Source organism: Manacus candei, unplaced genomic scaffold, assembly GCF_025592945.1.
Source record: "Manacus candei isolate 608988 ecotype Guabito, Panama unplaced genomic scaffold, ASM2559294v1 h1tg000008l, whole genome shotgun sequence".
NCBI lineage: Eukaryota > Metazoa > Chordata > Aves > Passeriformes > Pipridae > Manacus > Manacus candei.
This window is the reverse complement of record NW_026138056.1, coordinates 19,456,837-19,470,547: the sequence shown is the minus strand read 5'-3', so window position 1 is coordinate 19,470,547 and position 13,711 is coordinate 19,456,837. Positions and strand designations below refer to the sequence as shown.

The window sequence follows — 13,711 nt, the reverse complement described above, 5'->3', positions numbered from 1 at the left end:
GGAGCTCTGCTCCTCATGTAGGTGCAAGGGGAGATAGTTTGAAGGCTGGAGGGAACCATGTGTACGAAGGCATGCACAGACATAGAGAGTGGGTGTTGTTACATGGGACTGTGTTTCTTCCTGCCGCTGCCTACACCCCTGCCCAGGTGACATCCTTCAGTTTCTCCAGTACCCGACTCTACAAATACAAGAGCTCTTGATCACACTTTTTGATGCCTTTGCATTTTTTTTTCTTTGCTCTCGTTCCCCTTACTGAAATGTCATCTTCTCATCAGTCTTACTTTAAAGCTTTAATGATATATTTCTTTGCTGTGCCAAGTCCCAAACATGAGTTGCACTTTTCTGCCTCCTTTCGCAGCTGATTTGATCTCCTCTCATTTCCTCCTCACTAATCACAGCCTTCTCCAGCTTTGGTTATGCTGCCCCCCTGCTCCAGACCTTAGTCATGCTCTGAGTGTTTATACATCTTAATGCAGTCTCAAGTATAAAGCTGTGCTGTCATGGAGTTTCATTAGTGTGCTCAATCTTCACTCAGGGTGAAGTACACAAAGAATTTTGAACTGTGTTGCTGTTCTAAAACTTTTATTTAGTAGAGTGAGCTTGTCTAGACCTAACAATGTCTACAGAATTTTCTTAGCTTTGTGTAATTTTTAGGAGCCATAAAAAGCATGAAAAAGTGTGTGGGAGGGAGGTTTGATGCAAAAAGTGCAGGTAAAGGAGGTGTTGGGTTGTTGGGGTTTCTTTTCTCTTTAAAGAAATGCTCTGCTAGCACTGCTGGATGAGCTTGTCAATAGGTAACCTCGCAGTACATTATCACAAATTTGCCTGTTATCTATATAAATGAGATCCTTAAGTCTCCCAGGAATTTTCTAGGGAGTAATATCCTCTAGGATAAGGACAGCTAGTTGCGTGTGTATGCAATTAAATATGTAATGCCTACTAGTTTTTTCTTAAAAAAAAAAAAAAAACAACACAAAAAACCCCAAAAACTAAAACTAAAAGCAGAACCCTTCATACTCAAATGCCTATCCAACAGTGTCTGACATTTCAATTTTTGAAACAATAGCAACCAACTTACCCCATTATGTGTGTCCCAGAAAAACCTACAACAGCATATGTAATATGTGGAAGTAATTTGGAAGGCATCCTGCAGTTTTGAAGGGCACACGGTGAAAAGAAAAGTTGGGAGAAAAGAATCTGAATGTGGTCATGAGGGAAGAAACTAGTTAGCAGTATTAAAATAGAGTTTGTAATGAGTGGGTTGACTAGTAACATCTTTATTTTTTTTCTGATTTCTCTTAGCACATAAAAAAGCTGCAGCCCACATGAAGAGGGGAATTAGTAGCTAAAAGATAGCCATCAGATTTCTGAAGATAAATGAAAGGTGGATCTGAACCTTGAAATTGTCAGCTCAGCAAAGGCAAAGTGGTGAAAGGAGGGTTTCCTGGAGAATACCCAGAAGATTGTGATGGATTATGCATTTCTGGAAGGGGACAAGAAACAGGCAATACAAAGGTGCTAAACATAAACAGTTGTAACAAAACACGGTTCAAGCATTATGTCTCCAACACCCTGCAAAACATAGAAGATGTTCCATATTGAGACCACTATGTCAGTTGAACTGAAGTGCTTCCTGACTCTTCTGATTCTTGTGTACATCATCTAGAGGAGCACTCTGTGCGTGACCTGCTTTGTTTTTAAGGTCATTATTTTTCATTGAAAAAAATTCACTGTCAGCTAAATCAGTAAATAAATCAATTTTACTAAACACCCATCTGAAAAATAAATGGAACACATGACTATTGTAAAACTCATCTCCTCACAACGTTTAAAAAAATAAAATTAAACTAAACATATCTTTTTGATTGCAAATTTTTTGCTAGCCTCCAGCTACTTTCCCACAGCGTGAAAGGAGCTCAAGCGTCTTGTTGGAGAGCACTTCTAGAGGAACACATTCTACAGGATTCACAAAAGCGTTTCCGTTTCATGTTTCCATCTGCCCTCCAGGATTTCTTCTCATAACGTGCATGAAATGTTGATGCATACCATACATCACAAGACTATTTTTGTTCCATCTTTTTTGTCAGCATCTTCCTTCCACCTTTCTGGAAGCCTGTCACACTGGCAGTCTGCAGCTGTTTAAGGCAACATCTTGCATGTGTTTTTCTCCCATTACCTAATGTAGGATTGAAAATCAGGGAAGCAGAGTCTACTAAGTTGCTTTAAAAAAAAGAGGAGGGCTCATAAGTGTCCTGGTGTCTGTGGAGAATAAAAATTACTTTTCAGGACATGGGTCTTTTGTCATAGATCATGCATTATTAGTATTGGTGAATGCTTAATGTGGTAAACTGTGTCCAGCAAGATGTGTAGGAATATGACAGTGTGTTGACAAAGTCAAATGTACAAAGCCTGTACATTTGGAAGATGGAGCTGGGATAGAGTAGTGCAACAGGTATGTGTTTCATAACCTGTGGGAACAGGGAACCCTATTGCTGTGACTTGACATGACATTCAGAAACTCCCGTGTGCTGCTATCAGCCTTCCTGGATGTGTTTCCCTGCCAGTAATGAGGTGATTACCTTGTGATTTAATACTAGAGTTGTTTGGTGACCACAGTTATGACATTTCATCAGGCTGACAGGAGCGCCCAAAATGGTTTTACATTGGTGCAGCTCCAGGGCAGAATCTGCGTGGACTTCTAGCAGGTTCTGGCTTTGCTGCCTAAAACTGACCCAGTAGTTGCTGCTGGTCACCTGAATCCAAATATTGTAATCCAGGTGACTATTCTGGATACTAACTGTCTGGCTTATCTCCCTCTGCTGTGTTCAGTCATGTAGCTAGCTCTCAGTTATGCGTGACTGCTTTTAGCTGTTCGCTAATCTGGCATCAATATCAGAATTCTTATAGATTCAAATGTGCATCCCAAAATGACATGCGTAGCACATCACAGTGCTCTGGAGCAGAATGTTCAACATACTGAATGGGAGATGGGAACAAATGCAGAGCTACGCACTTACCTCATTCACAAGGATGTTCTCCTAGCAAAATGGTGTGAAGGACTCTGTGAAGTCACTCTAGTGACTTTTAGGTGTATGCTTATATCATTGTATAGACAAAGCTGGTGCATGAACAAGAGTCAGAAATACATTCATTGTCTCTGCTGTGCAGCTTCAGAAAGGCTCATTGATTATAGCTTTGAAGAGGGATTTGCTTTGTTGTTATCCTAAATATTCTGCATCTTCAGTTATCCTTCCCTAAGGCTTTTGGGTTTTAGCTCATCAGGTCACTGATACAATCATCCATCATCACAGCTGTAGCAGTAGCAAAAGCAGTCATGGCTAAATGTGACTCTTTCTATTCACTATAAAGCTACAATAATCTATGAAGTATTTTCTTTTCACATAGAACAGCAGTTCCTTGACTCTAGGCTGTAGTGGAAGTTAGGGGCTGCTTGGAAATTGGCCACTCTTTCTTACTTGTTGCCTTTTTATGAGGGCTGGGATAAGGTGAAGAGGAAACAGGGCGACCAGAATCAGCATTTTAATTTTAATAGCTCCAATAAATAATATGAAATCAGAGGTTATGAAAAAAGCACTGCTAAACCCTGTCACAGCTATTGCACCCAGGCAATGCTGTTCAGGCAGTGGGACTCAGGGCAGGGCTGGACTTCTGCTGCAGGGTTTGGACTACTGCATAGCTACCACCTACAGCCAGGATGCAGTGTATGTACTGGGGAGACTACCCTCCCCAGTGACTGTCTCTCAGTCACTTTATTTCTGTCCTTCACGAGTTGTCTTTTTGTTCCCAACCATCTCGTGTAACGTCATGAAGAAAGTTATCTCCCATGAAAGGCCTTGTCCTAGTACGGTCCTTGCAGCTTCTGTGTGGTATTGTGATTTTTTTTCAGCCACTGCCTTGCCCCTCTTATTTGAGCTTGTGTTAGCTAGCGGGACTAGAGCACCAGAAACCATTTACCTGACTGATAGCTGAAACTGTTAAAAACATCTTGAATTACAATTTGATTTAGGTGACTGTCTCAAAAAGCAAAACTTGGAACTTCATATCCTCTGTGTGCTCTGCAACCTAATTATGTTGTTTAAATGGTACATGCTAAAGTGTTCAGGTTCATTGTGGAGAACAATGGAAGGATGTTAAAGTGCTGAGGATGTTTGTGCAACAAAATGAGTGATAAAATTCAGTGTAGATAAATGAGGATAACTGAGAAGGATAACTAGGCAGAACAATCCCAATTATATATTAGGTTGTGAGTTTGAGCTGAGTATTACCATTGAGAAGTAAGATTTGGGGATTGTGATTGGGGATCCTATGAGATCATGAGCTCATTGGTCAACAAAACACAACTCAAATGTCAGAGTAAAGAAATTTGAGAATGTCATTATGAGGGTGTATGGTCCAGTTACCTTCTGAGTGCTGTGTGTACTTATGGAGCTTTCAAAGGTTTATTAAAACTAGAAGAGGCTTAGAGAAGGTTGGCAAGGATGATGAGCTAGATGGAGTGGCTTCCATTTAAGAACATTTCTGTAAACTAGGACTTTGATCTAGGATAAGAATGACTTGAGAGCAATATCGTGGAGATCTGCAGAGAAGGAAGATGAAGACAACTTCTTTTCAAAACAAAAGCATACACAGGAGGAAAGGCAGATTCAGAGCCTTCAAAAAGAAGAGGTTCTCCATGACATCAGTAGTGGAGAGACCTGTGGGATGACTTGTCAAATATATGCAGTAGATATTATAAACTGATACGGTTTCCATGGACTATTGCTTGGAAGGGTGATGTGCTGAAAGTTGCTAAACTAACAGAAATAACATATGGTTCAGGAAGTTCCTGACATCAAAGTAGTTGGTGGTCAGAAGGGTGTCAGTGAGAATTGTCACACATCTGTGACCTCTTCTGAACTTTTGGCTATTACTGAAGATGGAATACTGACCGAGATGTACCGCTAATCTAGCCTGCACGTCCAGTCTCACTTAAGGTGTCTTGTGACAAAGGACAATATTGTTACTTACAAACATCAATTAATTCCTGATCATATTGGTGTATAATCTCATATACACCTTGAGGTTGTGTGTTTGTGCTTACATGTACATCTATAGAATTTGCCTTTGACTAGGCTTTACTATAAAAATGACATGGTCCTATATGCAGATTAAATAGTAACCAAAGTTTGTTTTCACGGAAGCATCATCACGTTAAAAATGGATGCAGATTATTCTTGAGAAGGGGTGGGGATCGTGGTGTCATTCCAAAGCACATGAGAACACTTTTGCAGGTTTTAAAAAATTCTAACAGTATTTACAATAACAATGTTATTTTATCACAGCCTCTCCAAAGCTTTTAGAAAAACATCAGTGCAGTGCCATAGAGATTCTTAAAAAGCCCATAAAACCACAATCATCAGATGGGTTAACTCTAGACAGCTCTTGTTTCCTTCAATTTAGTACATTCAATTTGGAACATTTAGTAACCAAAACTGAGCTCTCAAGATTTAAAGTGGACCTAAGTAATCTGAAACATAGAAAGCCCACAAAGAGATGCTAGATGGTATTGTGATTTTTTTCCTTTAAATTACAGACTATTAGGTCATGCTAAAATAAACACTGGTAAGTTCACGTTCTACTTTTCCAGAAAATTAACAGGAAAAAAAAAAGGCAGGCCTGATAGAATTTTTCTTCTATATTATGAAGAAAAAGTTATGTAATGCTCTTTCTACTGTAAGATTCTATTATAAGAATTAGTTACTTCCTAAAATTAAAAAGCTGGTTGTCCAAATTTCATGACTGTAGTACGGATTTCAAGAATTGCATGGTATTATGATCATGAAAAAAAATGTTGAACTTAATAGTCAAATCTATAGAAATACCTGTTTTTGTATGATAGTTGCTGTCTCACAGGAACCTAGTGTATTTTTTCCTCCAAGTGCTTGCTTTATTAATTAATAAAAGATATGTATATTTAACAGACGTTTCCTAGTGGAATCTGTGTATATATACTGCTCACAAGAAAAGAAATGGGTTTAATGATTTTATGCATTTGTTTCCATTGCTACCCAATTTTCAGACTAATTTAAAAGGATTGTGATTTTTTTCCTGCTCAGCTTTATGCAATTTCAGTAGGTTTCTCTGTTTTGTGGATGTTTAAAAAAAAAAAAACAACAAAGACTTAATTAAAATTTTGTATTGATGGATCTTGTATTTTTCTACCTTCTATATAATATTCTTTGCAGCATAATCATCGCTCTGCACACAGTAGTTATTAGTGATGTGTAGAGTACAAAGATTGCCTGGTTTTAGTTTCAGTGCTTATGTGATTTCATTGTTTTCTAGATGTTAGGCTGTTTCCCTGAGGGGTGAAGTCTTATGTGTTATTATCTCTAAGTCATTCTTATGTTTATACCTAAGATCGCTGGAGAGATATTTTCACTGTTTTGCCCACATCATTTCATTTTCCTGCAGCACCTTTCACAGGCAGTTCTCCTGATGCATGCTTGGATTTGGTTGTGTCTTCCTGCAGCCTGTGCATGCTCTCACTGCTGTCCTACCACACTTCCTCAGCCACCCCTCTATGCTGTAGGCTAGAGCTTGAATTCATGGAACAGAATTTCTCTGAATTCAGCTGCCTGCTATAAGAAGTTGTGAAGTTCAAGATAAGATAAATACAACCTTGTATGTATTTAAAAAACCAAACAGCTAACCATCTGTTCTTACATGAAACACTGCCTACATCTTTGAGTGGTTATTTACAATAACTGTTGTCTCAAAATGCTGAAGGCCAAGTGGCATCACCCACCCCTCCGTAATGTCTTATCCCCCTGGGGCCTCAGTGTTGGACCCCTTTGTCTTTTCACATCTCTCTGTCAGCTTCTGAGAGGAGCTGTAAACCCCTGGCTGATTCCCAGCTGCTGTCAGGTAGAGTACCTGCCAGCTCTCTCCCCCTCCCTGCCTGCCATACAAAAGGGGCAGGGGGCTCTGGGGGTAAGATCTGTCCCTCCTGCCATTTGGCAGTGCCGTGTTTTTAGACAGTAATGCCAGGCATTTTCATTGATTAGGGTAGAAACACGTCGCTATATGGTGCTTGCTGTTCAGATCTCTTCCAAATTACACAATAAAACAGGTGGAAAATTAAATTTCACTTTGTGAAAGTGTAGGTGTGAGCCCGTCCTGGCCTAGGGAGACTTTGTGATCAAACCCACCTTCTGGTTGCCTCACCCCAGCAATGCCCACTCTTCTTCCTTCCTGTCCTCTAGCATCAATGTCTCAGCTTGAGCTTACAGATGTAGGAGAACTCAGGCCACAGAGGGACACCTCCTTTTGTTGCCCCCTACCCTCTCCAGGCCCATCCAGACAAGAACAAGTAGGGGAGGATCAGCACCTTCCTACCAAAGATAGGATTCTTCTTCTAAGCATGGACAAAGGTGAGCAGGTTTCCCTGGCTGCCTCCTTTAAAGAGTGACATGCTGTTCAAATAGATGCGGATCAAATGGCCTGCCACGCAAAAACAGTGATGTAGACCCCTGCATCAGCCAGAAGACTGATTTTAATTCTACATGGAGAAAGGCACCCCTGAAGTCATCAATGCTTCAACATCTTTGCCAATTAAGCGTAAATTTTTCTTACCTGTTTGACTGTTTCCATTGGTAGGATCAGCTTCTCCATTTGAGATCTTCCCTTACTGAAAGTTAATTCTCTGTAAGAGGGACCTCTGAAACTCACGGATTGGCAACTAGATCTTCTGCTAACTGCAGCTACTCTGAGGTGAAGCTTCTGCTGCAAAAAGTCTAGTAATTTTCTACAAAGCCAGTCAGACCTTCTGCTCTCTCTCTGAGGTCTGTACAAATGTGCAATAGGCACGTTGATCCTTGTTGATCCAGGGAGGGTGTCTGAGCCTTGCAGGGCTGCAGGTCCCAGCATGCTGTCCTGGAGCAGTGCAGGCACTTTGCCACTTATGCCCTCAACCCCTTCCAACAGCTTTATCAGCTGAGGTGTCTGAAGGAAGGAGGATTAAATCTGCATCTCCACGAGTGGAACTGCCTAGTGAGAGTCTTGTGTGTAAGTCCACAGCACAAGGAAAGCCAGAGGAGGCTAAATGGTGCTCCTTCTTCAGTTTCCTGAGCAGGTTAGATTCCTTCATCTTCAGGAGCTCTGGAGACATTTGTGCCATTTTAACAGCCCTGACTGAGGGGGCAGACATGATGAGATTTGTAGTTGGAATCATAGATTGGTTTGGGTTGGAAGGGACGTTGAAGATTTTCTGATTCCAATTTTCATGCCGCAGGCAGGGACACCTTCCACTCGACCACTAGTTGCTCAAAGCCCCATCCAACCTGGTCTTGAACACTCCCAGGGATGGGGCATCTGACTTCTGGGCAACATGTTCCAGAGTCTACCACTCTGTAAATGAAGGTGCTGTCTGTCACTTTGGCTCTTCTGAGCCACAGTAAGTGGCTAAATCAGCTGTCTCTTGCTGACTCTTTCACCAACTCAGCTCCCCCAGCTATCCCTGACTGCTCAGACAGAGCAAGTGTCATCTGTCAGTACTTTTTATGGTCAGGTGACTGCTAGTCAGTGCTCTTTAGACTATTAGTCACCTGATACAGAAAAGAGGAAAATTACTTACGCTACAGTAATGGTGGCTTTTCCAGGTACATTTGCAATAGAGGCACCACAAGTCATCTATTGTCCTTCACTCTGAAATGACTCTTTACTGTTGGCAAACCTGAGCGAGGTTAGACTGGAGCATCCTGAGCTTTGTTTGCTCCATTACTACCCTGAGCAGCAGCAACTCCTTGCTGCCTTGGGCTGCATTTGTTCATCCTTCTTCCTAAACCAGAATGCCAGTCTGTGTTTCAGCTTTCCAAACCTCTCACCACACTTCCAACTAGGATATCAACTTTTGCCCACATGTTTCTCTCCTGTGACCTTTCATCAGCCACAACAAACCTTGCCAGCTCAATTCCCATCAGCACCTGACCCCCTGAGATGGGAACACAGGCTTGGGAGCAGCAGGACTACAGCAGCCACAGAAGAGGGAGGTTGCCACTTCCTGAGGCAGCACAGTGATGGCAGTGGTGTCTGTGATTGGCTTTTGCCCCATGGTGTGAGTGAAGAGCAGAGTGGGAGCTGCCACTGCTGCAGAGCGGGTTGGGGGGTGCGATGGTGTGTGTGGCACTGCTGGGGAGTCCTTAGCCTTACACCACTGCCTGGATGGACATAATGTCTTCAGAGGACTTGATCCTGTCCGTGTGAGTACGTGCTCACCTGGGATCTGTGCGGACAGCACTTCTTAAAGAATCACAGTTTTCATAGGGTAAGTAACCGCTTTTCTTTTTGTTTCCTAAAGAAATTTTTAAACCCTGGGATGACTCTGTAGTACTATTAAATCCTTATTGAGTTCCACCATTATTATGACTCTAATGTTTCTAGGATCCTTCCTCTGGTTTAAAACTGATCGATTTCAGGAATTGAAACTAGATTTGCTGTTTTATATAAAAGGCAAAATGACAGATACTGCATTCTCAGTACTGTGTTCTCATTATTGCTCTTTTATTTTGAAAGAAAATAACCATGAAACTTGCTTTCCTTTACTGTGCTTGAACACTCTTATGTATGATATGCAAGTTAGGAGGAGGCTTATTGGTTATATTTGTGTAATGTCTTCATTATCCTTTTAGCTGAGATATCAAATGTTTTAAAAAATTTTCAAGTGCAGCTCTTTTCTCAGATTTTTGAATACGATCTGTGAATTTTGAAAAAAGGTTAGTTATTATTATTGAAAAGAATAAATTATTTTATATTTATATTTTATATGATCTATCTTCTTTATTAGGGTTTTGGGGCTTTTTGTTTTCACTCCTGATATGGTAGAAATTCAAATATTGTCTAACCTGGAATTATCTGGGTGTTTGGAAAGTTAGCAAAATTAGTGCCTCACAGATACTGGAAGTTCTGGTAAATTCTAAGAATGCTGACAAATTATGGAAGTCATATTTTGCTACTAGTACCTAAGTGAGCTTTGGGTATGTGCATGTGACAATGCATTTTAGAGTGTGATGCTTCTCTGCTTCATGTGGAGAATAATCTGAGTTTTGTTATTCGTTAAAAATTCTTCCTACCTCATCTAATAATTGAGAAGAAGCTTAGAACAATATGACTCTAAGCAATTACAAGGAGAATCGTACATCTTTGTCCAATGTTCTGCCTCAGAGATTTTCTAACACCAAAAGCTTCTGAGAAAGGTGGTGTAAAAATGGGCATTATCATGGACAGCTTTTGTATTCTGTGCATAAGGAAATATCTTTTCTCCAATAGCATATTTATTGCTGCAAAGCATAGGAATTATGTTATCTTTTCACTTAATCCTGTCAAATGTAGTAAATGTTTTCATTATTCATACAAACTTATCCCCTTTTATGTGTATGTTGTTAAGCTCTTTACCTGCTAATGGTCTTGTAGAAGTTGAGATCCCAGCTAATGTAGGTATAGCAGTGCTCTCATCTGGATCCTCTGCATTGTGATTTTGCTGTATTTGTAAGGTAATAAATAAGAGTACCTGACTGTCCTCCTTCATTCTCTTCAGCATTTTTGCTACATCTGGTGTTTATCTTGCTTATTTATTTGTTCCAATTGCTTTGGTTTCCCCTGATTCAGTGGTCTTTCCATGCCTCTAGTGGCCTGTTTCTGAGAGCCTGTGCTTTTTGCTAGAGTAACTTTAGATGTATGGTGAACATTGAGGACTATAAGCATTTAAGAGAAAATGTTAAATGCTGTTGAGAGGGCTTTATAATATTTTAGATAGGATTTTTTGGGTTTTTTGTTGTGTTTTTTTTTCCCTGAATAGGAAATAATCTGTATTTGTATTATGTTCTTCATGAGAACTTAGTGCATTACATTTATGTGGCTGTCTTAAATATTGTCTCCTTATTGTGAACTACATTAGCAGAAACATCTGGGGAATGAAGCTCTTCCTTTCTGCTGCAATAGTGGAAGATGTTGAGATAGGCACTGCAGGGTAACTGATTTATAAGGGTCTTGCTGAGAGAGGGGGTCAGCATTTTCTCCCTTAAACAAGGTGATTTGGGGACTCCCAAAAGAGGAGGTGAGGGTTGTGCTTATTAGTTGAAAACAGAACTTCCGCTTTTTCTTTGGGTACTGGAGCTGTTTCTGCCTCTTGCCTGTGTGTACAAAGCCCTGGATAAATGCTCCTTGGCTCTCAGAGAGCTTCAGTCGGCTGCTCTGAAGCCCTTTTGACATTAATAGGTGTTCAAGGACACCTGTTTGCTCATGTTCATTCTTACCAACAGAGGAGGCTGGGGCTGTGCGAAGCTGAACTTGGTATCAAAAGGAAGAATGCTTTCTGGAATGAATGGGAAGCAAGAAGGGAAAATGGCTTGTCTGTGGGGAAATGTTACATTACTCTGGGGCTCCTGCCAAATAACTTCAGCCTGCTATGCCACGTGGGGTATGTGCACTGTATAGGGCTTCGCCCTTATATGTCTGGAAGAGCTGGACAGGATAAACCTCCCCATTACAATAAGGCACTGAACGTGTATACCTGTGTCATTCAGGAGGCCTTCTAGGAAGAAAAGGAAGACCTGCTGCAAATTTACAAAATTATGGTGGCAGGGAAAAGGGAGATGTAAGGGAAATTCCAGAAAAGCCCTCTTGGTTTGCTCAGGCATACCTAGACTTGCCCTCTATTGGGATTTACCTGTAGCATGTACATCATTAAGAGGTTTTATTATTATTTTTTAAATTAATTTTATTTTCCTTTGCAGGTCACATTTTAAGCTGCTATTTCCTGTATAATTAAGCAGAATGAAGGCATTAGGTTCTAGTAAAGTTGGGCCTAATCCAGAATCTTCTCTTACTCAGTCCTTTCTGAGTAAGAAACTCAAGTCTGGGCCCAGCATTTTATGGTTTTTGCTGTTACTTCTGAATTATTTGTGGTCTGTGGATTATTTTTGTTTTGTTTTAACTTCACGACAACAACTCCTTTGCTTTTGTCTAATTTTATCTCTTTATGTGTCACTGTCCAGCATAGCGTTAGTTGAAATTATGTAAGTATACTGCAAATTGAAGTGCATAATTGCTACTGATAATGCGAGAATGATTCCTACAGTTTATAATTAACAGTATATAATGTTCTGTGCATGGGTTGGATCTATCCCTTTTAACTTTTCCTTTCCGATTCTTTCCAATTCCTGGTCTTGTCACATCCCAGCCTTTATGAACATACTGGTTTCGCTGGAGTCTAGTCCATTCTTCCTTTTGTTTTTCAGACCAGTAAAAATGGGAAGTACTGGATTCTGGTTTCCTCCAAGAAGAGTCAGCGGAACTGGTTAAGAGCAAAATCTGAGGACTTTAGTGGGCAAACATCAGGTGTGCATTGAACAGAGGCTGCTTTAATCCTGCTTTAAGTATATGCTTATTTAAAAATAGTATTATATATGAGCTTTTGTGTAATGTGTTTGTTATTTGATACTGCATATAATCATTCATCCTGCAGTTGTGAAAGCACCAGTAAGAATGGGGATTTTAAGTGATAATATGTTGAGGCACAAACAGGCAATATTACTCATAAAATTCTTTCAGCTGGTCTTTGAAAAATTTAATATTTGAGGATCAGTGTTTTTTAAAGTTTTATCTCCATTGCTCAGTCTGTATATCCACACCAAAAAAAAATGGTTATTTGCTATTCAGAGATCAATACTAAAGTTTTTAATTGCTTCAGCTGTTGAGAAATGGTACTGAGATAATAGTGCGTACGTGGTTTTTAATAAATCGCTGTCGTTGTCAAAGATTGGATCCACACTATATTTGTTCTAATGATGCATTTTTAAGGACACTTATACACAGTTCAAAGTCAGCTTAATTAGTTTTGATCATAGAGGAACAAAACCCAAATTCTTCATCCTGTGAATGTTCTGACTTACTTCTGGTACAGCAGCTAGATTACCTGAAGTTTTGGAGAAGAAAACAAAATGTTATATTGGCCTGAATATAGGATGGCCTCCAGCCTGAGGTGTGATCTTTGCATTGAGAAAAGAAGTGAGAAGTTGTCAGTTGTTAATTTTAACAGTTAAGCTTAATATGCTGTTCCACAACAAACACTGCTTTTGACCTCACAACAGACCCTGCAGATCACCCTTCTGCGTGGCCTAGTATCCTGCATCTCCCCAGCTTGATGCACGTTAAGTTCCTTCTTACCAGCCCTCAGCATTACCAGCTCACCCCTATCCACATGTCCTTAGATATTTCCAACCCCTGTACAGGATTCCCTGTGCCTCCCTAGCCCCACAGCCCCATCCTGGTTCTGACCGCCGTCCCTCCCTGCAGCAGCTCATCCTCCCTGCCTGTATCTTGCCTGCTGTGCCTGCTTCCCTTGTCACTGGCTGGGCACAGAGTCCACTTGCTGCTGAGTTCTGGACCCGGCATGGTCAAAGTAGCCACGCTCCCCTGCAGCAACCTGTGGAGGCAGTTGCCTTGCCCTTTGATGCAAATGCTGACTGCCCTGTCTCAGGCTCGGTGTGGATTTGGCAGGGAGGCAAAAGGAGCCAGAGTGCCTTCTTAACCCTCTTGAGGCTATAAGTGCCCTAGCTATGCAGTGAGGGCATGGCTGCTGTGCTGGCTCTGTGTGGTGGGTCTCATACAGGTGCCTGCATGGTATAAAAAAAGACTGTGTGAGTGGAGGTCA

The 13,711-nt window shown here is 40.8% G+C and overlaps 1 protein-coding gene across 1 annotated transcript in view; it reads left to right on the top strand.

Annotated features, from left to right (window-relative positions):
- The window catches only part of PLAG1 (PLAG1 zinc finger), a 55,456-nt gene that overhangs the window by 28,101 nt on the left and 13,644 nt on the right, over positions 1-13,711 (top strand). Inside the window, exon 2 of the mRNA XM_051771905.1 lies at positions 12,297-12,396. The gene's annotated coding sequence lies outside the window, so the exon portion shown is untranslated. The remainder of the gene's footprint in view (positions 1-12,296; positions 12,397-13,711) is intronic.